Source organism: Pungitius pungitius, chromosome 8 (genome assembly GCF_949316345.1).
Source record: "Pungitius pungitius chromosome 8, fPunPun2.1, whole genome shotgun sequence".
NCBI lineage: Eukaryota > Metazoa > Chordata > Actinopteri > Perciformes > Gasterosteidae > Pungitius > Pungitius pungitius.
In genome coordinates, this window is record NC_084907.1 from 11,238,101 (window position 1) to 11,262,429 (window position 24,329).

Sequence of the window (24,329 nt, forward strand, 5' to 3'; positions counted from 1 at the left end):
CATAAACAATAGAGAGCCTTTTGCTAGATCTCTTAGCATAGTACTAGCCATGTTCTACTCAACAAGACAAGGCTTTCACTGTCCAGCCTTACACATCAAATGACAAATAGTAGAAGGGACTAAAAAAGCCAAATATCTTTGAGTCGGCAACGCCAAATGACTTTTGGAAAGATAAAACAATTGCCGAAACCCGGGATTGAACCAGGGACCTTCAAATCTTCAGTCTGACGCTCTCCCAACTGAGCTATTTCGGCACAAAAAAAACAATGGGAGAAGCACAGACTATGTAAAAGCATGGGAAAAACAATGTAGTTAGTTTTAAAAGGAGCTTTCCATAAACGAAGAGAGAGGCTTTTGCGACTTCTCTTGGCATTGTACTAAGCTGGTTCTACTCAACAAGACAAGGCTTTCAACAGACAAAGTCACTGTCTAGCCTTATACATTAATGTGCAAATAGCAGAAGCGACTGAAAAGCCAAAGATCTGTGAGTCGGCAACTCTAAATGTTGTTTGGACAGATGTCACAATTGCCGAAAGCCGGGATTGAACCAGGGACCTTCAGATCTTCAGTCTGACGCTCTCCCAACTGAGCTATTTCGGCACATATGGGAGAAGCACAGACTATATAAAAGCATGGGGAAAAGAATGTAGCTAATTTCAAAAGAAGCTTTCCATAAACAATTGAGAGCCTTTTGCTAGATCTCTTAGCATAGTACTAGCCATGTTCTACTCAACAAGACAAGGCTTTCACTGTCCAGCCTTACACATCAAATGACAAATAGTAGAAGGGACTAAAAAAGCCAAATATCTCTGAGTCGGCAACGCCAAATGACTTTTGGAAAGATAAAACAATTGCCGAAACCCGGGATTGAACCAGGGACCTTCAGAACTTCAGTCTGACGCTCTCCCAACTGAGCTATTTCGGCACAAAAAAAAACAATGGGAGAAGCACAGACTATATAAAAGCATGGGGAAAAGAATGTAGCTAATTTCAAAAGAAGCTTTCCATAAACAATTGAGAGCCTTTTGCTAGATCTCTTAGCATAGTACTAGCCATGTTCTACTCAACAAGACAAGGCTTTCACTGTCCAGCTTTACACATCAAATGACAAATAGTAGAAGGGACTAAAAAAGCCAAATATCTCTGAGTAGGCAACGCCAAATGACTTTTGGAAAGATAAAACAATTGCCGAAACCCGGGATTGAACCAGGGACCTTCAGATCTTCAGTCTGACGCTCTCCCAACTGAGCTATTTCGGCACAAAAAAAAACAATGGGAGAAGCACAGAGTATGTAAAAGCATGGGAAAAACAATGTAGTTAGTTTTAAAAGGAGCTTTCCATAAACGAAGAGAGAGGCTTTTGCGACTTCTCTTGGCATTGTACTAAGCTGGTTCTACTCAACAAGACAAGGCTTTCAACAGACAAAGTCACTGTCTAGCCTTATACATTAATGTGCAAATAGCAGAAGCGACTGAAAAGCCAAAGATCTGTGAGTCGGCAACTCTAAATGTTGTTTGGACAGATGTCACAATTGCCGAAACCCGGGATTGAACCAGGGACCTTCAGATCTTCAGTCTGACGCTCTCCCAACTGAGCTATTTCGGCACAAAAAAAAACAATGGGAGAAGCACAGACCATGTAAAAGCATGGGGAAAAGAATGTAGCTAATTTCAAAAGAAGCTTTCCATAAACAATTGAGAGCCTTTTGCTAGATCTCTTAGCATAGTACTAGCCATGTTCTACTCAACAAGACAAGGCTTTCACTGTCCAGCCTTACACATCAAATGACAAATAGTAGAAGGGACTAAAAAAGCCAAATATCTTTGAGTCGGCAACGCCAAATGACTTTTGGAAAGATAAAACAATTGCCGAAACCCGGGATTGAACCAGGGACCTTCAGATCTTCAGTCTGACGCTCTCCCAACTGAGCTATTTCGGCACAAAAAAAAACAATGGGAGAAGCACAGACTATATAAAAGCATGGAAAAAACAATGTAGTTAGTTTTAAAAGAAGCTTTCCATAAACGAATAGAGAGGCTTTTGCGACTTCTCTTGGCATTGTACTAAGCTGGTTCTACTCAACAAGACAAGGCTTTCAACAGACAAAGTCACTGTCTAGCCTTATACATCAATGTGCAAATAGTAGAAGCGACTAAAAAAGCCAAATATCTCTGAGTCGGCAACGCTAAATGTTGTTTGGACAGATGTCACAATTGCCGAAACCCGGGATTGAACCAGGGACCTTCAGATCTTCAGTCTGACGCTCTCCCAACTGAGCTATTTCGGCACAAAAAAAAACAATAGGAGAAGCACAGACTATATAAAAGCATGGGAAAAAGAATGTAGCTAATTTCAAAAGAAGCTTTCCATAAACAATTGAGAGCCTTTTGCTAGATCTCTTAGCATAGTACTAGCCATGTTCTACTCAACAAGACAAGGCTTTCACTGTCCAGCCTTACACATTAATGTGCAAATAGTAGAAGCGACTGAAAAGCCAAAGATCTGTGAGTCGGCAACTCTAAATGTTGTTTGGATAGATGTCACAATTGCCGAAACCCGGGATTGAACCAGGGACCTTCAGATCTTCAGTCTGACGCTCTCCCAACTGAGCTATTTCGGCACATATGGGAGAAGCACAGACTATATAAAAGCATGGGGAAAAGAATGTAGCTAATTTCAAAAGAAGCTTTCCATAAACAATAGAGAGCCTTTTTGCTAGATCTCTTAGCATAGTACTAGCCATGTTCTACTCAACAAGACAAGGCTTTCACTGTCCAGCCTTACACATCAAATGACAAATAGTAGAAGGGACTAAAAAAGCCAAATATCTTTGAGTCGGCAACGCCAAATGACTTTTGGAAAGATGTCACAATTGCCGAAACCCGGGATTGAACCAGGGACCTTCAGATCTTCAGTCTGACGCTCTCCCAACTGAGCTATTTCGGCACAAAAAAAAACAATGGGAGAAGCACAGAGTATGTAAAAGCATGGGAAAAACAATGTAGTTAGTTTTAAAAGGAGCTTTCCATAAACGAAGAGAGAGGCTTTTGCGACTTCTCTTGGCATTGTACTAAGCTGGTTCTACTCAACAAGACAAGGCTTTCAACAGACAAAGTCACTGTCTAGCCTTATACATTAATGTGCAAATAGCAGAAGCGACTGAAAAGCCAAAGATCTGTGAGTCGGCAACTCTAAATGTTGTTTGGAAAGATGTCACAATTGCCGAAACCCGGGATTGAACCAGGGACCTTCAGATCTTCAGTCTGACGCTCTCCCAACTGAGCTATTTCGGCACAAAAAAAAAACAATCGGAGAAGCACAGACTATATAAAAGCATGGGGAAAAGAATGTAGCTAATTTCAAAAGAAGCTTTCCATAAACAATTGAGAGCCTTTTGCTAGATCTCTTAGCATAGTACTAGCCATGTTCTACTCAACAAGACAAGGCTTTCACTGTCCAGCCTTACACATTAATGTGCAAATAGTAGAAGCGACTGAAAAACCAAAGATCTGTGAGTCGGCAACTCTAAATGTTGTTTGGACAGATGTCTAAATGCCGAAACCCGGGATTGAACCAGGGACCTTCAGATCTTCAGTCTGACGCTCTCCCAACTGAGCTATTTCGGCACAAAAAAAAACATTGGGAGAAGCACAGACTATGTAAAAGCATGGGAAAAACAATGTAGTTAGTTTTAAAAGAAGCTTTCCATAAACGAATAGAGAGGCTTTTGCGACTTCTCTTGGCATTGTACTAAGCTGGTTCTACTCAACAAGACAAGGCTTTCAACAGACAAAGTCACTGTCTAGCCTTATACATTAATGTGCAAATAGCAGAAGCGACTGAAAAGCCAAAGATCTGTGAGTCGGCAACTCTAAATGTTGTTTGGTCAGATGTCACAATTGCCGAAACCCGGGATTGAACCAGGGACCTTCAGATCTTCAGTCTGACGCTCTCCCAACTGAGCTATTTCGGCACATATGGGAGAAGCACAGACTATATAAAAGCATGGGGAAAAGAATGTAGCTAATTTCAAAAGAAGCTTTCCATAAACAATTGAGAGCCTTTTGCTAGATCTCTTAGCATAGTACTAGCCATGTTCTACTCAACAAGACAAGGCTTTCACTGTCCAGCCTTACACATCAAATGACAAATAGTAGAAGGGACTAAAAAAGCCAAATATCTTTGAGTCGGCAACGCCAAATGACTTTTGGAAAGATAAAACAATTGCCGAAACCCGGGATTGAACCAGGGACCTTCAGATCTTCAGTCTGACGCTCTCCCAACTGAGCTATTTCGGCACAAAAAAAAACAATGGGAGAAGCACAGACTATATAAAAGCATGGAAAAAACAATGTAGTTAGTTTTAAAAGAAGCTTTCCATAAACGAATAGAGAGGCTTTTGCGACTTCTCTTGGCATTGTACTAAGCTGGTTCTACTCAACAAGACAAGGCTTTCAACAGACAAAGTCACTGTCTAGCCTTATACATCAATGTGCAAATAGTAGAAGCGACTAAAAAAGCCAAATATCTCTGAGTCGGCAACGCTAAATGTTGTTTGGACAGATAACACAATTGCCGAAACCCGGGATTGAACCAGGGACCTTCAGATCTTCAGTCTGACGCTCTCCCAACTGAGCTATTTCAGCACATATGGGAGAAGCACAGACTATATAAAAGCATGGGGAAAAGAATGTAGCTAATTTCAAAAGAAGCTTTCCATAAACAATTGAGAGCCTTTTGCTAGATCTCTTAGCATAGTACTAGCCATGTTCTACTCAACAAGACAAGGCTTTCACTGTCCAGCCTTACACATCAAATGACAAATAGTAGAAGGGACTAAAAAAGCCAAATATCTCTGAGTCGGCAACGCCAAATGACTTTTGGAAAGATAAAACAATTGCCGAAACCCGGGATTGAACCAGGGACCTTCAGATCTTCAGTCTGACGCTCTCCCAACTGAGCTATTTCGGCACAAAAAAAAACAATGGGAGAAGCACAGAGTATGTAAAAGCATGGGAAAAACAATGTAGTTAGTTTTAAAAGGAGCTTTCCATAAACGAAGAGAGAGGCTTTTGCGACTTCTCTTGGCATTGTACTAAGCTGGTTCTACTCAACAAGACAAGGCTTTCAACAGACAAAGTCACTGTCTAGCCTTATACATTAATGTGCAAATAGCAGAAGCGACTGAAAAGCCAAAGATCTGTGAGTCGGCAACTCTAAATGTTGTTTGGAAAGATGTCACAATTGCCGAAACCCGGGATTGAACCAGGGACCTTCAGATCTTCAGTCTGACGCTCTCCCAACTGAGCTATTTCGGCACAAAAAAAAAACAATGGGAGAAGCACAGACTATATAAAAGCATGGGGAAAAGAATGTAGCTAATTTCAAAAGAAGCTTTCCATAAACAATTGAGAGCCTTTTGCTAGATCTCTTAGCATAGTACTAGCCATGTTCTACTCAACAAGACAAGGCTTTCACTGTCCAGCCTTACACATTAATGTGCAAATAGTAGAAGCGACTGAAAAGCCAAAGATCTGTGAGTCGGCAACTCTAAATGTTGTTTGGACAGATGTCTAAATGCCGAAACCCGGGATTGAACCAGGGACCTTCAGATCTTCAGTCTGACGCTCTCCCAACTGAGCTATTTCGGCACAAAAAAAAAACAATGGGAGAAGCACAGACTATATAAAAGCATGGGGAAAAGAATGTAGCTAATTTCAAAAGAAGCTTTCCATAAACAATTGAGAGCCTTTTGCTAGATCTCTTAGCATAGTACTAGCCATGTTCTACTCAACAAGACAAGGCTTTCACTGTCCAGCCTTACACATTAATGTGCAAATAGTAGAAGCGACTGAAAAGCCAAAGATCTGTGAGTCGGCAACTCTAAATGTTGTTTGGACAGATGTCTAAATGCCGAAACCCGGGATTGAACCAGGGACCTTCAGATCTTCAGTCTGACGCTCTCCCAACTGAGCTATTTCGGCACAAAAAAAAACATTGGGAGAAGCACAGACTATGTAAAAGCATGGGAAAAACAATGTAGTTAGTTTTAAAAGAAGCTTTCCATAAACGAATAGAGAGGCTTTTGCGACTTCTCTTGGCATTGTACTAAGCTGGTTCTACTCAACAAGACAAGGCTTTCAACAGACAAAGTCACTGTCTAGCCTTATACATTAATGTGCAAATAGCAGAAGCGACTGAAAAGCCAAAGATCTGTGAGTCGGCAACTCTAAATGTTGTTTGGACAGATGTCACAATTGCCGAAACCCGGGATTGAACCAGGGACCTTCAGATCTTCAGTCTGACGCTCTCCCAACTGAGCTATTTCGGCACATATGGGAGAAGCACAGACTATATAAAAGCATGGGGAAAAGAATGTAGCTAATTTCAAAAGAAGCTTTCCATAAACAATAGAGAGCCTTTTGCTAGATCTCTTAGCATAGTACTAGCCATGTTCTACTCAACAAGACAAGGCTTTCACTGTCCAGCCTTACACATCAAATGACAAATAGTAGAAGGGACTAAAAAAGCCAAATATCTTTGAGTCGGCAACGCCAAATGACTTTTGGAAAGATAAAACAATTGCCGAAACCCGGGATTGAACCAGGGACCTTCAGATCTTCAGTCTGACGCTCTCCCAACTGAGCTATTTCGGCACAAAAAAAAAACAATGGGAGAAGCACAGAATATGTAAAAGCATGGGAAAAACAATGTAGTTAGTTTTAAAAGGAGCTTTCCATAAACGAAGAGAGAGGCTTTTGCGACTTCTCTTGGCATTGTACTAAGCTGGTTCTACTCAACAAGACAAGGCTTTCAACAGACAAAGTCACTGTCTAGCCTTATACATTAATGTGCAAATAGCAGAAGCGACTGAAAAGCCAAAGATCTGTGAGTCGGCAACTCTAAATGTTGTTTGGACAGATGTCACAATTGCCGAAACCCGGGATTGAACCAGGGACCTTCAGATCTTCAGTCTGACGCTCTCCCAACTGAGCTATTTCGGCACATATGTGAGAAGCACAGACTATATAAAAGCATGGGGAAAAGAATGTAGCTAATTTCAAAAGAAGCTTTCCATAAACAATAGAGAGCCTTTTGCTAGATCTCTTAGCATAGTACTAGCCATGTTCTACTCAACAAGACAAGGCTTTCACTGTCCAGCCTTACACATCAAATGACAAATAGTAGAAGGGACTAAAAAAGCCAAATATCTTTGAGTCGGCAACGCCAAATGACTTTTGGAAAGATAAAACAATTGCCGAAACCCGGGATTGAACCAGGGACCTTCAGATCTTCAGTCTGACGCTCTCCCAACTGAGCTATTTCGGCACAAAAAAAAACAATGGGAGAAGCACAGAATATGTAAAAGCATGGGAAAAACAATGTAGTTAGTTTTAAAAGGAGCTTTCCATAAACGAAGAGAGAGGCTTTTGCGACTTCTCTTGGCATTGTACTAAGCTGGTTCTACTCAACAAGACAAGGCTTTCAACAGACAAAGTCACTGTCTAGCCTTATACATTAATGTGCAAATAGCAGAAGCGACTGAAAAGCCAAAGATCTGTGAGTCGGCAACTCTAAATGTTGTTTGGACAGATGTCACAATTGCCGAAACCCGGGATTGAACCAGGGACCTTCAGATCTTCAGTCTGACGCTCTCCCAACTGAGCTATTTCGGCACATATGGGAGAAGCACAGACTATATAAAAGCATGGGGAAAAGAATGTAGCTAATTTCAAAAGAAGCTTTCCATAAACAATAGAGAGCCTTTTGCTAGATCTCTTAGCATAGTACTAGCCATGTTCTACTCAACAAGACAAGGCTTTCACTGTCCAGCCTTACACATCAAATGACAAATAGTAGAAGGGACTAAAAAAGCCAAATATCTTTGAGTCGGCAACGCCAAATGACTTTTGGAAAGATAAAACAATTGCCGAAACCCGGGATTGAACCAGGGACCTTCAGATCTTCAGTCTGACGCTCTCCCAACTGAGCTATTTCGGCACAAAAAAAAACAATGGGAAAAGCACAGAATATGTAAAAGCATGGGAAAAACAATGTAGTTAGTTTTAAAAGGAGCTTTCCATAAACGAAGAGAGAGGCTTTTGCGACTTCTCTTGGCATTGTACTAAGCTGGTTCTACTCAACAAGACAAGGCTTTCAACAGACAAAGTCACTGTCTAGCCTTATACATTAATGTGCAAATAGCAGAAGCGACTGAAAAGCCAAAGATCTGTGAGTCGGCAACTCTAAATGTTGTTTGGACAGATGTCACAATTGCCGAAACCCGGGATTGAACCAGGGACCTTCAGATCTTCAGTCTGACGCTCTCCCAACTGAGCTATTTCGGCACATATGAGAGAAGCACAGACTATATAAAAGCATGGGGAAAAGAATGTAGCTAATTTCAAAAGAAGCTTTCCATAAACAATAGAGAGCCTTTTGCTAGATCTCTTAGCATAGTACTAGCCATGTTCTACTCAACAAGACAAGGCTTTCACTGTCCAGCCTTACACATCAAATGACAAATAGTAGAAGGGACTAAAAAAGCCAAATATCTTTGAGTCGGCAACGCCAAATGACTTTTGGAAAGATAAAACAATTGCCGAAACCCGGGATTGAACCAGGGACCTTCAGATCTTCAGTCTGACGCTCTCCCAACTGAGCTATTTCGGCACAAAAAAAAACAATGGGAGAAGCACAGACTATGTAAAAGCATGGGAAAAACAATGTAGTTAGTTTTAAAAGGAGCTTTCCATAAACGAAGAGAGAGGCTTTTGCGACTTCTCTTGGCATTGTACTAAGCTGGTTCTACTCAACAAGACAAGGCTTTCAACAGACAAAGTCACTGTCTAGCCTTATACATTAATGTGCAAATAGCAGAAGCGACTGAAAAGCCAAAGATCTGTGAGTCGGCAACTCTAAATGTTGTTTGGACAGATGTCACAATTGCCGAAACCCGGGATTGAACCAGGGACCTTCAGACTGACGCTCTCCCAACTGAGCTATTTCGGCACAAAAAAAAACAATGGGAGAAGCACAGACCATGTAAAAGCATGGGGAAAAGAATGTAGCTAATTTCAAAAGAAGCTTTCCATAAACAATTGAGAGCCTTTTGCTAGATCTCTTAGCATAGTACTAGCCATGTTCTACTCAACAAGACAAGGCTTTCACTGTCCAGCCTTACACATCAAATGACAAATAGTAGAAGGGACTAAAAAAGCCAAATATCTTTGAGTCGGCAACGCCAAATGACTTTTGGAAAGATAAAACAATTGCCGAAACCCGGGATTGAACCAGGGACCTTCAGATCTTCAGTCTGACGCTCTCCCAACTGAGCTATTTCGGGACAAAAAAAAACAATGGGAGAAGCACAGAGTATGTAAAAGCATGGGAAAAACAATGTAGTTAGTTTTAAAAGGAGCTTTCCATAAACGAAGAGAGAGGCTTTTGCGACTTCTCTTGGCATTGTACTAAGCTGGTTCTACTCAACAAGACAAGGCTTTCAACAGACAAAGTCACTGTCTAGCCTTATACATTAATGTGCAAATAGCAGAAGCGACTGAAAAGCCAAAGATCTGTGAGTCGGCAACTCTAAATGTTGTTTGGACAGATGTCACAATTGCCGAAACCCGGGATTGAACCAGGGACCTTCAGATCTTCAGTCTGACGCTCTCCCAACTGAGCTATTTCGGCACATATGAGAGAAGCACAGACTATATAAAAGCATGGGGAAAAGAATGTAGCTAATTTCAAAAGAAGCTTTCCATAAACAATAGAGAGCCTTTTGCTAGATCTCTTAGCATAGTACTAGCCATGTTCTACTCAACAAGACAAGGCTTTCACTGTCCAGCCTTACACATCAAATGACAAATAGTAGAAGGGACTAAAAAAGCCAAATATCTTTGAGTCGGCAACGCCAAATGACTTTTGGAAAGATAAAACAATTGCCGAAACCCGGGATTGAACCAGGGACCTTCAGATCTTCAGTCTGACGCTCTCCCAACTGAGCTATTTCGGCACAAAAAAAAACAATGGGAGAAGCACAGACTATGTAAAAGCATGGGAAAAACAATGTAGTTAGTTTTAAAAGGAGCTTTCCATAAACGAAGAGAGAGGCTTTTGCGACTTCTCTTGGCATTGTACTAAGCTGGTTCTACTCAACAAGACAAGGCTTTCAACAGACAAAGTCACTGTCTAGCCTTATACATTAATGTGCAAATAGCAGAAGCGACTGAAAAGCCAAAGATCTGTGAGTCGGCAACTCTAAATGTTGTTTGGACAGATGTCACAATTGCCGAAACCCGGGATTGAACCAGGGACCTTCAGACTGACGCTCTCCCAACTGAGCTATTTCGGCACAAAAAAAAACAATGGGAGAAGCACAGACCATGTAAAAGCATGGGGAAAAGAATGTAGCTAATTTCAAAAGAAGCTTTCCATAAACAATTGAGAGCCTTTTGCTAGATCTCTTAGCATAGTACTAGCCATGTTCTACTCAACAAGACAAGGCTTTCACTGTCCAGCCTTACACATCAAATGACAAATAGTAGAAGGGACTAAAAAAGCCAAATATCTTTGAGTCGGCAACGCCAAATGACTTTTGGAAAGATAAAACAATTGCCGAAACCCGGGATTGAACCAGGGACCTTCAGATCTTCAGTCTGACGCTCTCCCAACTGAGCTATTTCGGGACAAAAAAAAACAATGGGAGAAGCACAGAGTATGTAAAAGCATGGGAAAAACAATGTAGTTAGTTTTAAAAGGAGCTTTCCATAAACGAAGAGAGAGGCTTTTGCGACTTCTCTTGGCATTGTACTAAGCTGGTTCTACTCAACAAGACAAGGCTTTCAACAGACAAAGTCACTGTCTAGCCTTATACATTAATGTGCAAATAGCAGAAGCGACTGAAAAGCCAAAGATCTGTGAGTCGGCAACTCTAAATGTTGTTTGGAAAGATGTCACAATTGCCGAAACCCGGGATTGAACCAGGGACCTTCAGATCTTCAGTCTGACGCTCTCCCAACTGAGCTATTTCGGCACAAAAAAAAAACAATGGGAGAAGCACAGACTATATAAAAGCATGGGGAAAAGAATGTAGCTAATTTCAAAAGAAGCTTTCCATAAACAATTGAGAGCCTTTTGCTAGATCTCTTAGCATAGTACTAGCCATGTTCTACTCAACAAGACAAGGCTTTCACTGTCCAGCCTTACACATTAATGTGCAAATAGTAGAAGCGACTGAAAAACCAAAGATCTGTGAGTCGGCAACTCTAAATGTTGTTTGGACAGATGTCTAAATGCCGAAACCCGGGATTGAACCAGGGACCTTCAGATCTTCAGTCTGACGCTCTCCCAACTGAGCTATTTCGGCACATATGGGAGAAGCACAGACTATATAAAAGCATGGGGAAAAGAATGTAGCTAATTTCAAAAGAAGCTTTCCATAAACAATTGAGAGCCTTTTGCTAGATCTCTTAGCATAGTACTAGCCATGTTCTACTCAACAAGACAAGGCTTTCACTGTCCAGCCTTACACATCAAATGACAAATAGTAGAAGGGACTAAAAAAGCCAAATATCTTTGAGTCGGCAACGCCAAATGACTTTTGGAAAGATAAAACAATTGCCGAAACCCGGGATTGAACCAGGGACCTTCAGGTCTTCAGTCTGACGCTCTCCCAACTGAGCTATTTCGGCACAAAAAAAAACAATGGGAGAAGCACAGACTATATAAAAGCATGGAAAAAACAATGTAGTTAGTTTTAAAAGAAGCTTTCCATAAACGAATAGAGAGGCTTTTGCGACTTCTCTTGGCATTGTACTAAGCTGGTTCTACTCAACAAGACAAGGCTTTCAACAGACAAAGTCACTGTCTAGCCTTATACATTAATGTGCAAATAGCAGAAGCGACTGAAAAGCCAAAGATCTGTGAGTCGGCAACTCTAAATGTTGTTTGGACAGATGTCACAATTGCCGAAACCCGGGATTGAACCAGGGACCTTCAGATTTTCAGTCTGACGCTCTCCCAACTGAGCTATTTCGGCACAAAAAAAAACAATAGGAGAAGCACAGACTATATAAAAGCATGGGGAAAAGAATGTAGCTAATTTCAAAAGAAGCTTTCCATAAACAATTGAGAGCCTTTTGCTAGATCTCTTAGCATAGTACTAGCCATGTTCTACTCAACAAGACAAGGCTTTCACTGTCCAGCCTTACACATTAATGTGCAAATAGTAGAAGCGACTGAAAAGCCAAAGATCTGTGAGTCGGCAACTCTAAATGTTGTTTGGATAGATGTCACAATTGCCGAAACCCGGGATTGAACCAGGGACCTTCAGATCTTCAGTCTGACGCTCTCCCAACTGAGCTATTTCGGCACATATGGGAGAAGCACAGACTATATAAAAGCATGGGGAAAAGAATGTAGCTAATTTCAAAAGAAGCTTTCCATAAACAATAGAGAGCCTTTTTGCTAGATCTCTTAGCATAGTACTAGCCATGTTCTACTCAACAAGACAAGGCTTTCACTGTCCAGCCTTACACATCAAATGACAAATAGTAGAAGGGACTAAAAAAGCCAAATATCTTTGAGTCGGCAACGCCAAATGACTTTTGGAAAGATAAAACAATTGCCGAAACCCGGGATTGAACCAGGGACCTTCAGATCTTCAGTCTGACGCTCTCCCAACTGAGCTATTTCGGCACAAAAAAAAACAATGGGAGAAGCACAGAGTATGTAAAAGCATGGGAAAAACAATGTAGTTAGTTTTAAAAGGAGCTTTCCATAAACGTAGAGAGAGGCTTTTGCGACTTCTCTTGGCATTGTACTAAGCTGGTTCTACTCAACAAGACAAGGCTTTCAACAGACAAAGTCACTGTCTAGCCTTATACATTAATGTGCAAATAGCAGAAGCGACTGAAAAGCCAAAGATCTGTGAGTCGGCAACTCTAAATGTTGTTTGGAAAGATGTCACAATTGCCGAAACCCGGGATTGAACCAGGGACCTTCAGATCTTCAGTCTGACGCTGTCCCAACTGAGCTATTTCGGCACAAAAAAAAACAATGGGAGAAGCACAGAGTATGTAAAAGCATGGGAAAAACAATGTAGTTAGTTTTAAAAGGAGCTTTCCATAAACGAAGAGAGAGGCTTTTGCGACTTCTCTTGGCATTGTACTAAGCTGGTTCTACTCAACAAGACAAGGCTTTCAACAGACAAAGTCACTGTCTAGCCTTATACATTAATGTGCAAATAGCAGAAGCGACTGAAAAGCCAAAGATCTGTGAGTCGGCAACTCTAAATGTTGTTTGGAAAGATGTCACAATTGCCGAAACCCGGGATTGAACCAGGGACCTTCAGATCTTCAGTCTGACGCTCTCCCAACTGAGCTATTTCGGCACAAAAAAAAAACAATGGGAGAAGCACAGACTATATAAAAGCATGGGGAAAAGAATGTAGCTAATTTCAAAAGAAGCTTTCCATAAACAATTGAGAGCCTTTTGCTAGATCTCTTAGCATAGTACTAGCCATGTTCTACTCAACAAGACAAGGCTTTCACTGTCCAGCCTTACACATTAATGTGCAAATAGTAGAAGCGACTGAAAAACCAAAGATCTGTGAGTCGGCAACTCTAAATGTTGTTTGGACAGATGTCTAAATGCCGAAACCCGGGATTGAACCAGGGACCTTCAGATCTTCAGTCTGACGCTCTCCCAACTGAGCTATTTCGGCACAAAAAAAAACATTGGGAGAAGCACAGACTATGTAAAAGCATGGGAAAAACAATGTAGTTAGTTTTAAAAGAAGCTTTCCATAAACGAATAGAGAGGCTTTTGCGACTTCTCTTGGCATTGTACTAAGCTGGTTCTACTCAACAAGACAAGGCTTTCAACAGACAAAGTCACTGTCTAGCCTTATACATTAATGTGCAAATAGCAGAAGCGACTGAAAAGCCAAAGATCTGTGAGTCGGCAACTCTAAATGTTGTTTGGACAGATGTCACAATTGCCGAAACCCGGGATTGAACCAGGGACCTTCAGATCTTCAGTCTGACGCTCTCCCAACTGAGCTATTTCGGCACATATGGGAGAAGCACAGACTATATAAAAGCATGGGGAAAAGAATGTAGCTAATTTCAAAAGAAGCTTTCCATAAACAATTGAGAGCCTTTTGCTAGATCTCTTAGCATAGTACTAGCCATGTTCTACTCAACAAGACAAGGCTTTCACTGTCCAGCCTTACACATTAATGTGCAAATAGTAGAAGCGACTGAAAAGCCAAAGATCTGTGAGTCGGCAACTCTAAATGTTGTTTGGACAGATGTCTAAATGCCGAAACCCGGGACTGACCCAGGGACCTTCAGATCTTCAGTCTGACGCTCTCCCAACTGAGCTATTTCGGCACATATGGGAGAAGCACAGACTATATAAAAGCATGGGGAAAAGAATGTAGCTAATTTCAAAAGAAGCTTTCCATAAACAATAGAGAGCCTTTTGCTAGATCTCTTAGCATAGTACTAGCCATGTTCTACTCAACAAGACAAGGCTTTCACTGTCCAGCCTTACACATCAAATGACAAATAGTAGAAGGGACTAAAAAAGCCAAATATCTTTGAGTCGGCAACGCCAAATGACTTTTGGAAAGATAAAACAATTGCCGAAACCCGGGATTGAACCAGGGACCTTCAGATCTTCAGTCTGACGCTCTCCCAACTGAGCTATTTCGGCACAAAAAAAAACAATGGGAGAAGCACAGACTATGTAAAAGCATGGGAAAAACAATGTAGTTAGTTTTAAAAGGAGCTTTCCATAAACGAAGAGAGAGGCTTTTGCGACTTCTCTTGGCATTGTACTAAGCTGGTTCTACTCAACAAGACAAGGCTTTCAACAGACAAAGTCACTGTCTAGCCTTATACATTAATGTGCAAATAGCAGAAGCGACTGAAAAGCCAAAGATCTGTGAGTCGGCAACTCTAAATGTTGTTTGGACAGATGTCACAATTGCCGAAACCCGGGATTGAACCAGGGACCTTCAGACTGACGCTCTCCCAACTGAGCTATTTCGGCACAAAAAAAAACAATGGGAGAAGCACAGACCATGTAAAAGCATGGGGAAAAGAATGTAGCTAATTTCAAAAGAAGCTTTCCATAAACAATTGAGAGCCTTTTGCTAGATCTCTTAGCATAGTACTAGCCATGTTCTACTCAACAAGACAAGGCTTTCACTGTCCAGCCTTACACATCAAATGACAAATAGTAGAAGGGACTAAAAAAGCCAAATATCTTTGAGTCGGCAACGCCAAATGACTTTTGGAAAGATAAAACAATTGCCGAAACCCGGGATTGAACCAGGGACCTTCAGATCTTCAGTCTGACGCTCTCCCAACTGAGCTATTTCGGGACAAAAAAAAACAATGGGAGAAGCACAGAGTATGTAAAAGCATGGGAAAAACAATGTAGTTAGTTTTAAAAGGAGCTTTCCATAAACGAAGAGAGAGGCTTTTGCGACTTCTCTTGGCATTGTACTAAGCTGGTTCTACTCAACAAGACAAGGCTTTCAACAGACAAAGTCACTGTCTAGCCTTATACATTAATGTGCAAATAGCAGAAGCGACTGAAAAGCCAAAGATCTGTGAGTCGGCAACTCTAAATGTTGTTTGGACAGATGTCACAATTGCCGAAACCCGGGATTGAACCAGGGACCTTCAGATCTTCAGTCTGACGCTCTCCCAACTGAGCTATTTCGGCACAAAAAAAAAACAATGGGAGAAGCACAGACTATATAAAAGCATGGGGAAAAGAATGTAGCTAATTTCAAAAGAAGCTTTCCATAAACAATTGAGAGCCTTTTGCTAGATCTCTTAGCATAGTACTAGCCATGTTCTACTCAACAAGACAAGGCTTTCACTGTCCAGCCTTACACATTAATGTGCAAATAGTAGAAGCGACTGAAAAGCCAAAGATCTGTGAGTCGGCAACTCTAAATGTTGTTTGGATAGATGTCACAATTGCCGAAACCCGGGATTGAACCAGGGACCTTCAGATCTTCAGTCTGACGCTCTCCCAACTGAGCTATTTCGGCACATATGGGAGAAGCACAGACTATATAAAAGCATGGGGAAAAGAATGTAGCTAATTTCAAAAGAAGCTTTCCATAAACAATAGAGAGCCTTTTTGCTAGATCTCTTAGCATAGTACTAGCCATGTTCTACTCAACAAGACAAGGCTTTCACTGTCCAGCCTTACACATCAAATGACAAATAGTAGAAGGGACTAAAAAAGCCAAATATCTTTGAGTCGGCAACGCCAAATGACTTTTGGAAAGATAAAACAATTGCCGAAACCCGGGATTGAACCAGGGACCTTCAGATCTTCAGTCTGACGCTCTCCCAACTGAGCTATTTCGGCACAAAAAAAAACAATGGGAGAAGCACAGAGTATGTAAAAGCATGGGAAAAACAATGTAGTTAGTTTTAAAAGGAGCTTTCCATAAACGTAGAGAGAGGCTTTTGCGACTTCTCTTGGCATTGTACTAAGCTGGTTCTACTCAACAAGACAAGGCTTTCAACAGACAAAGTCACTGTCTAGCCTTATACATTAATGTGCAAATAGCAGAAGCGACTGAAAAGCCAAAGATCTGTGAGTCGGCAACTCTAAATGTTGTTTGGAAAGATGTCACAATTGCCGAAACCCGGGATTGAACCAGGGACCTTCAGATCTTCAGTCTGACGCTGTCCCAACTGAGCTATTTCGGCACAAAAAAAAACAATGGGAGAAGCACAGAGTATGTAAAAGCATGGGAAAAACAATGTAGTTAGTTTTAAAAGGAGCTTTCCATAAACGAAGAGAGAGGCTTTTGCGACTTCTCTTGGCATTGTACTAAGCTGGTTCTACTCAACAAGACAAGGCTTTCAACAGACAAAGTCACTGTCTAGCCTTATACATTAATGTGCAAATAGCAGAAGCGACTGAAAAGCCAAAGATCTGTGAGTCGGCAACTCTAAATGTTGTTTGGACAGATGTCACAATTGCCGAAACCCGGGATTGAACCAGGGACCTTCAGACTGACGCTCTCCCAACTGAGCTATTTCGGCACAAAAAAAAACAATGGGAGAAGCACAGACCATGTAAAAGCATGGGGAAAAGAATGTAGCTAATTTCAAAAGAAGCTTTCCATAAACAATTGAGAGCCTTTTGCTAGATCTCTTAGCATAGTACTAGCCATGTTCTACTCAACAAGACAAGGCTTTCACTGTCCAGCCTTACACATCAAATGACAAATAGTAGAAGGGACTAAAAAAGCCAAATATCTTTGAGTCGGCAACGCCAAATGACTTTTGGAAAGATAAAACAATTGCCGAAACCCGGGATTGAACCAGGGACCTTCAGATCTTCAGTCTGACGCTCTCCCAACTGAGCTATTTCGGGACAAAAAAAAACAATGGGAGAAGCACAGAGTATGTAAAAGCATGGGAAAAACAATGTAGTTAGTTTTAAAAGGAGCTTTCCATAAACGAAGAGAGAGGCTTTTGCGACTTCTCTTGGCATTGTACTAAGCTGGTTCTACTCAACAAGACAAGGCTTTCAACAGACAAAGTCACTGTCTAGCCTTATACATTAATGTGCAAATAGCAGAAGCGACTGAAAAGCCAAAGATCTGTGAGTCGGCAACTCTAAATGTTGTTTGGAAAGATGTCACAATTGCCGAAACCCGGGATTGAACCAGGGACCTTCAGATCTTCAGTCTGACGCTCTCCCAACTGAGCTATTTCGGCACAAAAAAAAAACAATGGGAGAAGCACAGACTATATAAAAGCATGGGGAAAAGAATGTAGCTAATTTCAAAAGAAGCTTTCCATAAACAATTGAGAGCCTTTTGCTAGATCTCTTAGCATAGTACTAGCCATGTTCTACTCAACAAGACAAGGCTTTCACTGTCCAGCCTTACACATTAATGTGCAAATAGTAGAAGCGACTGAAAAACCAAAGATCTGTGAGTCGGCAACTCTAAATGTTGTTTGGACAGATGTCTAAATGCCGAAACCCGGGATTGAACCAGGGACCTTCAGATCTTCAGTCTGACGCTCTCCCAACTGAGCTATTTCGGCACAAAAAAAAACATTGGGAGAAGCACAGACTATGTAAAAGCATGGGAAAAACAATGTAGTTAGTTTTAAAAGAAGCTTTCCATAAACGAATAGAGAGGCTTTTGCGACTTCTCTTGGCATTGTACTAAGCTGGTTCTACTCAACAAGACAAGGCTTTCAACAGACAAAGTCACTGTCTAGCCTTATACATTAATGTGCAAATAGCAGAAGCGACTGAAAAGCCAAAGATCTGTGAGTCGGCAACTCTAAATGTTGTTTGGACAGATGTCACAATTGCCGAAACCCGGGATTGAACCAGGGACCTTCAGATCTTCAGTCTGACGCTCTCCCAACTGAGCTATTTCGGCACATATGGGAGAAGCACAGACTATATAAAAGCATGGGGAAAAGAATGTAGCTAATTTCAAAAGAAGCTTTCCATAAACAATTGAGAGCCTTTTGCTAGATCTCTTAGCATAGTACTAGCCATGTTCTACTCAACAAGACAAGGCTTTCACTGTCCAGCCTTACACATCAAATGACAAATAGTAGAAGGGACTAAAAAAGCCAAATATCTTTGAGTCGGCAACGCCAAATGACTTTTGGAAAGATAAAACAATTGCCGAAACCCGGGATTGAACCAGGGACCTTCAGATCTTCAGTCTGACGCTCTCCCAACTGAGCTATTTCGGCACAAAAAAAAACAATGGGAGAAGCACAGACTATATAAAAGCATGGAAAAAACAATGTAGTTAGTTTTAAAAGAAGCTTTCCATAAACGAATAGAGAGGCTTTTGCGACTTCTCTTGGCATTGTACTAAGCTGGTTCTACTCAACAAGACAAGGCTTTCAACAGACAAAGTCACTGTCTAGCCTTATACATCAATGTGCAAATAGTAGAAGCGACTAAAAAAGCCAAATATCTCTGAGTCGGCAACGCTAAATGTTGTTTGGACAGATAACACAATTGCCGAAACCCGGGATTGAACCAGGGACCTTCAGATCTTCAGTCTGACGCTCTCCCAACTGAGCTATTTCAGCACATATGGGAGAAGCACAGACTATATAAAAGCATGGGGAAAAGAATGTAGCTAATTTCAAAAGAAGCTTTCCATAAACAATTGAGAGCCTTTTGCTAGATCTCTTAGCATAGTACTAGCCATGTTCTACTCAACAAGACAAGGCTTTCACTGTCCAGCCTTACACATCAAATGACAAATAGTAGAAGGGACTAAAAAAGCCAAATATCTCTGAGTCGGCAACGCCAAATGACTTTTGGAAAGATAAAACAATTGCCGAAACCCGGGATTGAACCAGGGACCTTCAGATCTTCAGTCTGACGCTCTCCCAACTGAGCTATTTCGGCACAAAAAAAAACAATGGGAGAAGCACAGAGTATGTAAAAGCATGGGAAAAACAATGTAGTTAGTTTTAAAAGGAGCTTTCCATAAACGAAGAGAGAGGCTTTTGCGACTTCTCTTGGCATTGTACTAAGCTGGTTCTACTCAACAAGACAAGGCTTTCAACAGACAAAGTCACTGTCTAGCCTTATACATTAATGTGCAAATAGCAGAAGCGACTGAAAAGCCAAAGATCTGTGAGTCGGCAACTCTAAATGTTGTTTGGAAAGATGTCACAATGGCCGAAACCCGGGATTGAACCAGGGACCTTCAGATCTTCAGTCTGACGCTCTCCCAACTGAGCTATTTCGGCACAAAAAAAAAACAATGGGAGAAGCACAGACTATATAAAAGCATGGGGAAAAGAATGTAGCTAATTTCAAAAGAAGCTTTCCATAAACAATTGAGAGCCTTTTGCTAGATCTCTTAGCATAGTACTAGCCATGTTCTACTCAACAAGACAAGGCTTTCACTGTCCAGCCTTACACATTAATGTGCAAATAGTAGAAGCGACTGAAAAGCCAAAGATCTGTGAGTCGGCAACTCTAAATGTTGTTTGGACAGATGTCTAAATGCCAAAACCCGGGATTGAACCAGGGACCTTCAGATCTTCAGTCTGACGCTCTCCCAACTGAGCTATTTCGGCACAAAAAAAAAACAATGGGAGAAGCACAGACTATATAAAAGCATGGGGAAAAGAATGTAGCTAATTTCAAAAGAAGCTTTCCATAAACAATTGAGAGCCTTTTGCTAGATCTCTTAGCATAGTACTAGCCATGTTCTACTCAACAAGACAAGGCTTTCACTGTCCAGCCTTACACATTAATGTGCAAATAGTAGCAGCGACTGAAAAGCCAAAGATCTGTGAGTCGGCAACTCTAAATGTTGTTTGGACAGATGTCTAAATGCCGAAACCCGGGATTGAACCAGGGACCTTCAGATCTTCAGTCTGACGCTCTCCCAACTGAGCTATTTCGGCACAAAAAAAAACATTGGGAGAAGCACAGACTATGTAAAAGCATGGGAAAAACAATGTAGTTAATTTTAAAAGAAGCTTTCCATAAACGAATAGAGAGGCTTTTGCGACTTCTCTTGGCATTGTACTAAGCTGGTTCTACTCAACAAGACAAGGCTTTCAACAGACAAAGTCACTGTCTAGCCTTATACATTAATGTGCAAATAGCAGAAGCGACTGAAAAGCCAAAGATCTGTGAGTCGGCAACTCTAAATGTTGTTTGGACAGATGTCACAATTGCCGAAACCCGGGATTGAACCAGGGACCTTCAGATCTTCAGTCTGACGCTCTCCCAACTGAGCTATTTCGGCACATATGGGAGAAGCACAGACTATATAAAAGCATGGGGAAAAGAATGTAGCTAATTTCAAAAGAAGCTTTCCATAAACAATAGAGAGCCTTTTGCTAGATCTCTTAGCATAGTACTAGCCATGTTCTACTCAACAAGACAAGGCTTTCACTGTCCAGCCTTACACATCAAATGACAAATAGTAGAAGGGACTAAAAAAGCCAAATATCTTTGAGTCGGCAACGCCAAATGACTTTTGGAAAGATAAAACAATTGCCGAAACCCGGGATTGAACCAGGGACCTTCAGATCTTCAGTCTGACGCTCTCCCAACTGAGCTATTTCGGCACAAAAAAATACAATGGGAGAAGCACAGACTATGTAAAAGCATGGGAAAAACAATGTAGTTAGTTTTAAAAGAAGCTTTCCATAAACGAATAGAGAGGCTTTTGCGACTTCTCTTGGCATTGTACTAAGCTGGTTCTACTCAACAAGACAAGGCTTTCAACAGACAAAGTCACTGTCTAGCCTTATACATTAATGTGCAAACAGCAGAAGCGACTGAAAAGCCAAAGATCTGTGAGTCGGCAACTCTAAATGTTGTTTGGACAGATGTCACAATTGCCGAAACCCGGGATTGAACCAGGGACCTTCAGATCTTCAGTCTGACGCTCTCCCAACTGAGCTATTTCGACACAAAAAAAAACAATAGGAGAAGCACAGACTATATAAAAGCATGGGGAAAAGAATGTAGCTAATTTCAAAAGAAGCTTTCCATAAACAATTGAGAGCCTTTTGCTAGATCTCTTAGCATAGTACTAGCCATGTTCTACTCAACAAGACAAGGCTTTCACTGTCCAGCCTTACACATCAATGTGCAAATAGTAGAAGCGACTAAAAATGTCAAATATCTCTGAGTCGGCAACGCTAAATGATGTTTGGACAGATAACACAATTGCCGAAACCCGGGATTGAACCAGGGACCTTCAGATCTTCAGTCTGACGCTCTCCCAACTGAGCTATTTCGGCACATATGGGAGAAGCACAGACTATATAAAAGCATGGGGAAAAGAATGTAGCTAATTTCAAAAGAAGCTTTCCATAAACAATTGAGAGCCTTTTGCTAGATCTCTTAGCATAGTACTAGCCATGTTCTACTCAACAAGACAAGGCTTTCACTGTCCAGCCTTACACATCAAATGACAAATAGTAGAAGGGACTAAAAAAGCCAAATATCTTTGAGTCGGCAACGCCAAATGACTTTTGGAAAGATAAAACAATTGCCGAAACCCGGGATTGAACCAGGGACCTTCAGATCTTCAGTCTGACGCTCTCCCAACTGAGCTATTTCGGCACAAAAAAAAACAATGGGAGAAGCACAGACTATATAAAAGCATGGAAAAAACAATGTAGTTAGTTTTAAAAGAAGCTTTCCATAAACGAATAGAGAGGCTTTTGCGACTTCTCTTGGCATTGTACTAAGCTGGTTCTACTCAACAAGACAAGGCTTTCAACAGACAAAGTCACTGTCTAGCCTTATACATCAATGTGCAAATAGTAGAAGCGACTAAAAAAGCCAAATATCTCTGAGTCGGCAACGCTAAATGTTGTTTGGACAGATAACACAATTGCCGAAACCCGGGATTGAACCAGGGACCTTCAGATCTTCAGTCTGACGCTCTCCCAACTGAGCTATTTCAGCACATATGGGAGAAGCACAGACTATATAAAAGCATGGGGAAAAGAATGTAGCTAATTTCAAAAGAAGCTTTCCATAAACAATTGAGAGCCTTTTGCTAGATCTCTTAGCATAGTACTAGCCATGTTCTACTCAACAAGACAAGGCTTTCACTGTCCAGCCTTACACATCAAATGACAAATAGTAGAAGGGACTAAAAAAGCCAAATATCTCTGAGTCGGCAACGCCAAATGACTTTTGGAAAGATAAAACAATTGCCGAAACCCGGGATTGAACCAGGGACCTTCAGATCTTCAGTCTGACGCTCTCCCAACTGAGCTATTTCGGCACAAAAAAAAACAATGGGAGAAGCACAGAGTATGTAAAAGCATGGGAAAAACAATGTAGTTAGTTTTAAAAGGAGCTTTCCATAAACGAAGAGAGAGGCTTTTGCGACTTCTCTTGGCATTGTACTAAGCTGGTTCTACTCAACAAGACAAGGCTTTCAACAGACAAAGTCACTGTCTAGCCTTATACATTAATGTGCAAATAGCAGAAGCGACTGAAAAGCCAAAGATCTGTGAGTCGGCAACTCTAAATGTTGTTTGGAAAGATGTCACAATGGCCGAAACCCGGGATTGAACCAGGGACCTTCAGATCTTCAGTCTGACGCTCTCCCAACTGAGCTATTTCGGCACAAAAAAAAAACAATGGGAGAAGCACAGACTATATAAAAGCATGGGGAAAAGAATGTAGCTAATTTCAAAAGAAGCTTTCCATAAACAATTGAGAGCCTTTTGCTAGATCTCTTAGCATAGTACTAGCCATGTTCTACTCAACAAGACAAGGCTTTCACTGTCCAGCCTTACACATTAATGTGCAAATAGTAGAAGCGACTGAAAAGCCAAAGATCTGTGAGTCGGCAACTCTAAATGTTGTTTGGACAGATGTCTAAATGCCAAAACCCGGGATTGAACCAGGGACCTTCAGATCTTCAGTCTGACGCTCTCCCAACTGAGCTATTTCGGCACAAAAAAAAAACAATGGGAGAAGCACAGACTATATAAAAGCATGGGGAAAAGAATGTAGCTAATTTCAAAAGAAGCTTTCCATAAACAATTGAGAGCCTTTTGCTAGATCTCTTAGCATAGTACTAGCCATGTTCTACTCAACAAGACAAGGCTTTCACTGTCCAGCCTTACACATTAATGTGCAAATAGTAGCAGCGACTGAAAAGCCAAAGATCTGTGAGTCGGCAACTCTAAATGTTGTTTGGACAGATGTCTAAATGCCGAAACCCGGGATTGAACCAGGGACCTTCAGATCTTCAGTCTGACGCTCTCCCAACTGAGCTATTTCGGCACAAAAAAAAACATTGGGAGAAGCACAGACTATGTAAAAGCATGGGAAAAACAATGTAGTTAATTTTAAAAGAAGCTTTCCATAAACGAATAGAGAGGCTTTTGCGACTTCTCTTGGCATTGTACTAAGCTGGTTCTACTCAACAAGACAAGGCTTTCAACAGACAAAGTCACTGTCTAGCCTTATACATTAATGTGCAAATAGCAGAAGCGACTGAAAAGCCAAAGATCTGTGAGTCGGCAACTCTAAATGTTGTTTGGACAGATGTCACAATTGCCGAAACCCGGGATTGAACCAGGGACCTTCAGATCTTCAGTCTGACGCTCTCCCAACTGAGCTATTTCGGCACATATGGGAGAAGCACAGACTATATAAAAGCATGGGGAAAAGAATGTAGCTAATTTCAAAAGAAGCTTTCCATAAACAATAGAGAGCCTTTTGCTAGATCTCTTAGCATAGTACTAGCCATGTTCTACTCAACAAGACAAGGCTTTCACTGTCC

General features: G+C 41.2%; 1 protein-coding gene and 68 non-coding genes across 69 annotated transcripts in view; all 69 read right to left on the reverse strand.

Moving 5' to 3' along the window:
• The window catches only part of mfsd4aa (major facilitator superfamily domain containing 4Aa), a 189,215-nt gene that overhangs the window by 10,485 nt on the left and 154,401 nt on the right, over nt 1-24,329 (reverse strand). The gene's annotated exons all lie outside the window — the stretch shown is intronic.
• On the reverse strand, nt 182-254 carry trnaf-gaa (transfer RNA phenylalanine (anticodon GAA)). Its single transcript has one exon. It is a non-coding gene; the product is annotated as a tRNA-Phe (tRNA).
• trnaf-gaa (transfer RNA phenylalanine (anticodon GAA)) lies at nt 528-600 on the reverse strand. Its single transcript has one exon. It is a non-coding gene; the product is annotated as a tRNA-Phe (tRNA).
• trnaf-gaa (transfer RNA phenylalanine (anticodon GAA)) lies at nt 853-925 on the reverse strand. Its single transcript has one exon. It is a non-coding gene; the product is annotated as a tRNA-Phe (tRNA).
• trnaf-gaa (transfer RNA phenylalanine (anticodon GAA)) lies at nt 1,187-1,259 on the reverse strand. The gene has a single exon. It is a non-coding gene; the product is annotated as a tRNA-Phe (tRNA).
• trnaf-gaa (transfer RNA phenylalanine (anticodon GAA)) lies at nt 1,534-1,606 on the reverse strand. The gene has a single exon. It is a non-coding gene; the product is annotated as a tRNA-Phe (tRNA).
• Nucleotides 1,868-1,940, reverse strand: trnaf-gaa (transfer RNA phenylalanine (anticodon GAA)). Its single transcript has one exon. It is a non-coding gene; the product is annotated as a tRNA-Phe (tRNA).
• On the reverse strand, nt 2,216-2,288 carry trnaf-gaa (transfer RNA phenylalanine (anticodon GAA)). Its single transcript has one exon. It is a non-coding gene; the product is annotated as a tRNA-Phe (tRNA).
• Nucleotides 2,549-2,621, reverse strand: trnaf-gaa (transfer RNA phenylalanine (anticodon GAA)). The gene has a single exon. It is a non-coding gene; the product is annotated as a tRNA-Phe (tRNA).
• On the reverse strand, nt 2,875-2,947 carry trnaf-gaa (transfer RNA phenylalanine (anticodon GAA)). Its single transcript has one exon. It is a non-coding gene; the product is annotated as a tRNA-Phe (tRNA).
• Nucleotides 3,222-3,294, reverse strand: trnaf-gaa (transfer RNA phenylalanine (anticodon GAA)). Its single transcript has one exon. It is a non-coding gene; the product is annotated as a tRNA-Phe (tRNA).
• Nucleotides 3,555-3,627, reverse strand: trnaf-gaa (transfer RNA phenylalanine (anticodon GAA)). Its single transcript has one exon. It is a non-coding gene; the product is annotated as a tRNA-Phe (tRNA).
• trnaf-gaa (transfer RNA phenylalanine (anticodon GAA)) lies at nt 3,902-3,974 on the reverse strand. The gene has a single exon. It is a non-coding gene; the product is annotated as a tRNA-Phe (tRNA).
• Nucleotides 4,227-4,299, reverse strand: trnaf-gaa (transfer RNA phenylalanine (anticodon GAA)). The gene has a single exon. It is a non-coding gene; the product is annotated as a tRNA-Phe (tRNA).
• On the reverse strand, nt 4,575-4,647 carry trnaf-gaa (transfer RNA phenylalanine (anticodon GAA)). The gene has a single exon. It is a non-coding gene; the product is annotated as a tRNA-Phe (tRNA).
• trnaf-gaa (transfer RNA phenylalanine (anticodon GAA)) lies at nt 4,900-4,972 on the reverse strand. The gene has a single exon. It is a non-coding gene; the product is annotated as a tRNA-Phe (tRNA).
• trnaf-gaa (transfer RNA phenylalanine (anticodon GAA)) lies at nt 5,247-5,319 on the reverse strand. Its single transcript has one exon. It is a non-coding gene; the product is annotated as a tRNA-Phe (tRNA).
• On the reverse strand, nt 5,580-5,652 carry trnaf-gaa (transfer RNA phenylalanine (anticodon GAA)). Its single transcript has one exon. It is a non-coding gene; the product is annotated as a tRNA-Phe (tRNA).
• Nucleotides 5,913-5,985, reverse strand: trnaf-gaa (transfer RNA phenylalanine (anticodon GAA)). The gene has a single exon. It is a non-coding gene; the product is annotated as a tRNA-Phe (tRNA).
• trnaf-gaa (transfer RNA phenylalanine (anticodon GAA)) lies at nt 6,260-6,332 on the reverse strand. Its single transcript has one exon. It is a non-coding gene; the product is annotated as a tRNA-Phe (tRNA).
• trnaf-gaa (transfer RNA phenylalanine (anticodon GAA)) lies at nt 6,585-6,657 on the reverse strand. Its single transcript has one exon. It is a non-coding gene; the product is annotated as a tRNA-Phe (tRNA).
• Nucleotides 6,933-7,005, reverse strand: trnaf-gaa (transfer RNA phenylalanine (anticodon GAA)). Its single transcript has one exon. It is a non-coding gene; the product is annotated as a tRNA-Phe (tRNA).
• trnaf-gaa (transfer RNA phenylalanine (anticodon GAA)) lies at nt 7,258-7,330 on the reverse strand. The gene has a single exon. It is a non-coding gene; the product is annotated as a tRNA-Phe (tRNA).
• Nucleotides 7,605-7,677, reverse strand: trnaf-gaa (transfer RNA phenylalanine (anticodon GAA)). Its single transcript has one exon. It is a non-coding gene; the product is annotated as a tRNA-Phe (tRNA).
• trnaf-gaa (transfer RNA phenylalanine (anticodon GAA)) lies at nt 7,930-8,002 on the reverse strand. The gene has a single exon. It is a non-coding gene; the product is annotated as a tRNA-Phe (tRNA).
• Nucleotides 8,277-8,349, reverse strand: trnaf-gaa (transfer RNA phenylalanine (anticodon GAA)). Its single transcript has one exon. It is a non-coding gene; the product is annotated as a tRNA-Phe (tRNA).
• trnaf-gaa (transfer RNA phenylalanine (anticodon GAA)) lies at nt 8,602-8,674 on the reverse strand. The gene has a single exon. It is a non-coding gene; the product is annotated as a tRNA-Phe (tRNA).
• Nucleotides 9,275-9,347, reverse strand: trnaf-gaa (transfer RNA phenylalanine (anticodon GAA)). Its single transcript has one exon. It is a non-coding gene; the product is annotated as a tRNA-Phe (tRNA).
• trnaf-gaa (transfer RNA phenylalanine (anticodon GAA)) lies at nt 9,622-9,694 on the reverse strand. Its single transcript has one exon. It is a non-coding gene; the product is annotated as a tRNA-Phe (tRNA).
• Nucleotides 9,947-10,019, reverse strand: trnaf-gaa (transfer RNA phenylalanine (anticodon GAA)). Its single transcript has one exon. It is a non-coding gene; the product is annotated as a tRNA-Phe (tRNA).
• On the reverse strand, nt 10,620-10,692 carry trnaf-gaa (transfer RNA phenylalanine (anticodon GAA)). The gene has a single exon. It is a non-coding gene; the product is annotated as a tRNA-Phe (tRNA).
• On the reverse strand, nt 10,967-11,039 carry trnaf-gaa (transfer RNA phenylalanine (anticodon GAA)). The gene has a single exon. It is a non-coding gene; the product is annotated as a tRNA-Phe (tRNA).
• Nucleotides 11,300-11,372, reverse strand: trnaf-gaa (transfer RNA phenylalanine (anticodon GAA)). The gene has a single exon. It is a non-coding gene; the product is annotated as a tRNA-Phe (tRNA).
• On the reverse strand, nt 11,625-11,697 carry trnaf-gaa (transfer RNA phenylalanine (anticodon GAA)). Its single transcript has one exon. It is a non-coding gene; the product is annotated as a tRNA-Phe (tRNA).
• On the reverse strand, nt 11,972-12,044 carry trnaf-gaa (transfer RNA phenylalanine (anticodon GAA)). The gene has a single exon. It is a non-coding gene; the product is annotated as a tRNA-Phe (tRNA).
• trnaf-gaa (transfer RNA phenylalanine (anticodon GAA)) lies at nt 12,305-12,377 on the reverse strand. Its single transcript has one exon. It is a non-coding gene; the product is annotated as a tRNA-Phe (tRNA).
• Nucleotides 12,631-12,703, reverse strand: trnaf-gaa (transfer RNA phenylalanine (anticodon GAA)). The gene has a single exon. It is a non-coding gene; the product is annotated as a tRNA-Phe (tRNA).
• On the reverse strand, nt 12,978-13,050 carry trnaf-gaa (transfer RNA phenylalanine (anticodon GAA)). Its single transcript has one exon. It is a non-coding gene; the product is annotated as a tRNA-Phe (tRNA).
• trnaf-gaa (transfer RNA phenylalanine (anticodon GAA)) lies at nt 13,325-13,397 on the reverse strand. The gene has a single exon. It is a non-coding gene; the product is annotated as a tRNA-Phe (tRNA).
• On the reverse strand, nt 13,658-13,730 carry trnaf-gaa (transfer RNA phenylalanine (anticodon GAA)). The gene has a single exon. It is a non-coding gene; the product is annotated as a tRNA-Phe (tRNA).
• trnaf-gaa (transfer RNA phenylalanine (anticodon GAA)) lies at nt 14,005-14,077 on the reverse strand. The gene has a single exon. It is a non-coding gene; the product is annotated as a tRNA-Phe (tRNA).
• trnaf-gaa (transfer RNA phenylalanine (anticodon GAA)) lies at nt 14,328-14,400 on the reverse strand. The gene has a single exon. It is a non-coding gene; the product is annotated as a tRNA-Phe (tRNA).
• On the reverse strand, nt 14,653-14,725 carry trnaf-gaa (transfer RNA phenylalanine (anticodon GAA)). The gene has a single exon. It is a non-coding gene; the product is annotated as a tRNA-Phe (tRNA).
• trnaf-gaa (transfer RNA phenylalanine (anticodon GAA)) lies at nt 15,326-15,398 on the reverse strand. The gene has a single exon. It is a non-coding gene; the product is annotated as a tRNA-Phe (tRNA).
• On the reverse strand, nt 15,673-15,745 carry trnaf-gaa (transfer RNA phenylalanine (anticodon GAA)). The gene has a single exon. It is a non-coding gene; the product is annotated as a tRNA-Phe (tRNA).
• trnaf-gaa (transfer RNA phenylalanine (anticodon GAA)) lies at nt 16,007-16,079 on the reverse strand. The gene has a single exon. It is a non-coding gene; the product is annotated as a tRNA-Phe (tRNA).
• trnaf-gaa (transfer RNA phenylalanine (anticodon GAA)) lies at nt 16,333-16,405 on the reverse strand. The gene has a single exon. It is a non-coding gene; the product is annotated as a tRNA-Phe (tRNA).
• trnaf-gaa (transfer RNA phenylalanine (anticodon GAA)) lies at nt 16,680-16,752 on the reverse strand. The gene has a single exon. It is a non-coding gene; the product is annotated as a tRNA-Phe (tRNA).
• On the reverse strand, nt 17,353-17,425 carry trnaf-gaa (transfer RNA phenylalanine (anticodon GAA)). Its single transcript has one exon. It is a non-coding gene; the product is annotated as a tRNA-Phe (tRNA).
• Nucleotides 17,700-17,772, reverse strand: trnaf-gaa (transfer RNA phenylalanine (anticodon GAA)). The gene has a single exon. It is a non-coding gene; the product is annotated as a tRNA-Phe (tRNA).
• Nucleotides 18,033-18,105, reverse strand: trnaf-gaa (transfer RNA phenylalanine (anticodon GAA)). The gene has a single exon. It is a non-coding gene; the product is annotated as a tRNA-Phe (tRNA).
• trnaf-gaa (transfer RNA phenylalanine (anticodon GAA)) lies at nt 18,380-18,452 on the reverse strand. Its single transcript has one exon. It is a non-coding gene; the product is annotated as a tRNA-Phe (tRNA).
• On the reverse strand, nt 18,705-18,777 carry trnaf-gaa (transfer RNA phenylalanine (anticodon GAA)). The gene has a single exon. It is a non-coding gene; the product is annotated as a tRNA-Phe (tRNA).
• On the reverse strand, nt 19,053-19,125 carry trnaf-gaa (transfer RNA phenylalanine (anticodon GAA)). The gene has a single exon. It is a non-coding gene; the product is annotated as a tRNA-Phe (tRNA).
• trnaf-gaa (transfer RNA phenylalanine (anticodon GAA)) lies at nt 19,378-19,450 on the reverse strand. The gene has a single exon. It is a non-coding gene; the product is annotated as a tRNA-Phe (tRNA).
• On the reverse strand, nt 19,725-19,797 carry trnaf-gaa (transfer RNA phenylalanine (anticodon GAA)). Its single transcript has one exon. It is a non-coding gene; the product is annotated as a tRNA-Phe (tRNA).
• trnaf-gaa (transfer RNA phenylalanine (anticodon GAA)) lies at nt 20,058-20,130 on the reverse strand. The gene has a single exon. It is a non-coding gene; the product is annotated as a tRNA-Phe (tRNA).
• Nucleotides 20,391-20,463, reverse strand: trnaf-gaa (transfer RNA phenylalanine (anticodon GAA)). Its single transcript has one exon. It is a non-coding gene; the product is annotated as a tRNA-Phe (tRNA).
• On the reverse strand, nt 20,738-20,810 carry trnaf-gaa (transfer RNA phenylalanine (anticodon GAA)). The gene has a single exon. It is a non-coding gene; the product is annotated as a tRNA-Phe (tRNA).
• trnaf-gaa (transfer RNA phenylalanine (anticodon GAA)) lies at nt 21,063-21,135 on the reverse strand. Its single transcript has one exon. It is a non-coding gene; the product is annotated as a tRNA-Phe (tRNA).
• Nucleotides 21,410-21,482, reverse strand: trnaf-gaa (transfer RNA phenylalanine (anticodon GAA)). Its single transcript has one exon. It is a non-coding gene; the product is annotated as a tRNA-Phe (tRNA).
• trnaf-gaa (transfer RNA phenylalanine (anticodon GAA)) lies at nt 21,744-21,816 on the reverse strand. The gene has a single exon. It is a non-coding gene; the product is annotated as a tRNA-Phe (tRNA).
• Nucleotides 22,069-22,141, reverse strand: trnaf-gaa (transfer RNA phenylalanine (anticodon GAA)). Its single transcript has one exon. It is a non-coding gene; the product is annotated as a tRNA-Phe (tRNA).
• trnaf-gaa (transfer RNA phenylalanine (anticodon GAA)) lies at nt 22,417-22,489 on the reverse strand. The gene has a single exon. It is a non-coding gene; the product is annotated as a tRNA-Phe (tRNA).
• Nucleotides 22,742-22,814, reverse strand: trnaf-gaa (transfer RNA phenylalanine (anticodon GAA)). Its single transcript has one exon. It is a non-coding gene; the product is annotated as a tRNA-Phe (tRNA).
• On the reverse strand, nt 23,089-23,161 carry trnaf-gaa (transfer RNA phenylalanine (anticodon GAA)). The gene has a single exon. It is a non-coding gene; the product is annotated as a tRNA-Phe (tRNA).
• Nucleotides 23,422-23,494, reverse strand: trnaf-gaa (transfer RNA phenylalanine (anticodon GAA)). The gene has a single exon. It is a non-coding gene; the product is annotated as a tRNA-Phe (tRNA).
• On the reverse strand, nt 23,755-23,827 carry trnaf-gaa (transfer RNA phenylalanine (anticodon GAA)). Its single transcript has one exon. It is a non-coding gene; the product is annotated as a tRNA-Phe (tRNA).
• On the reverse strand, nt 24,102-24,174 carry trnaf-gaa (transfer RNA phenylalanine (anticodon GAA)). The gene has a single exon. It is a non-coding gene; the product is annotated as a tRNA-Phe (tRNA).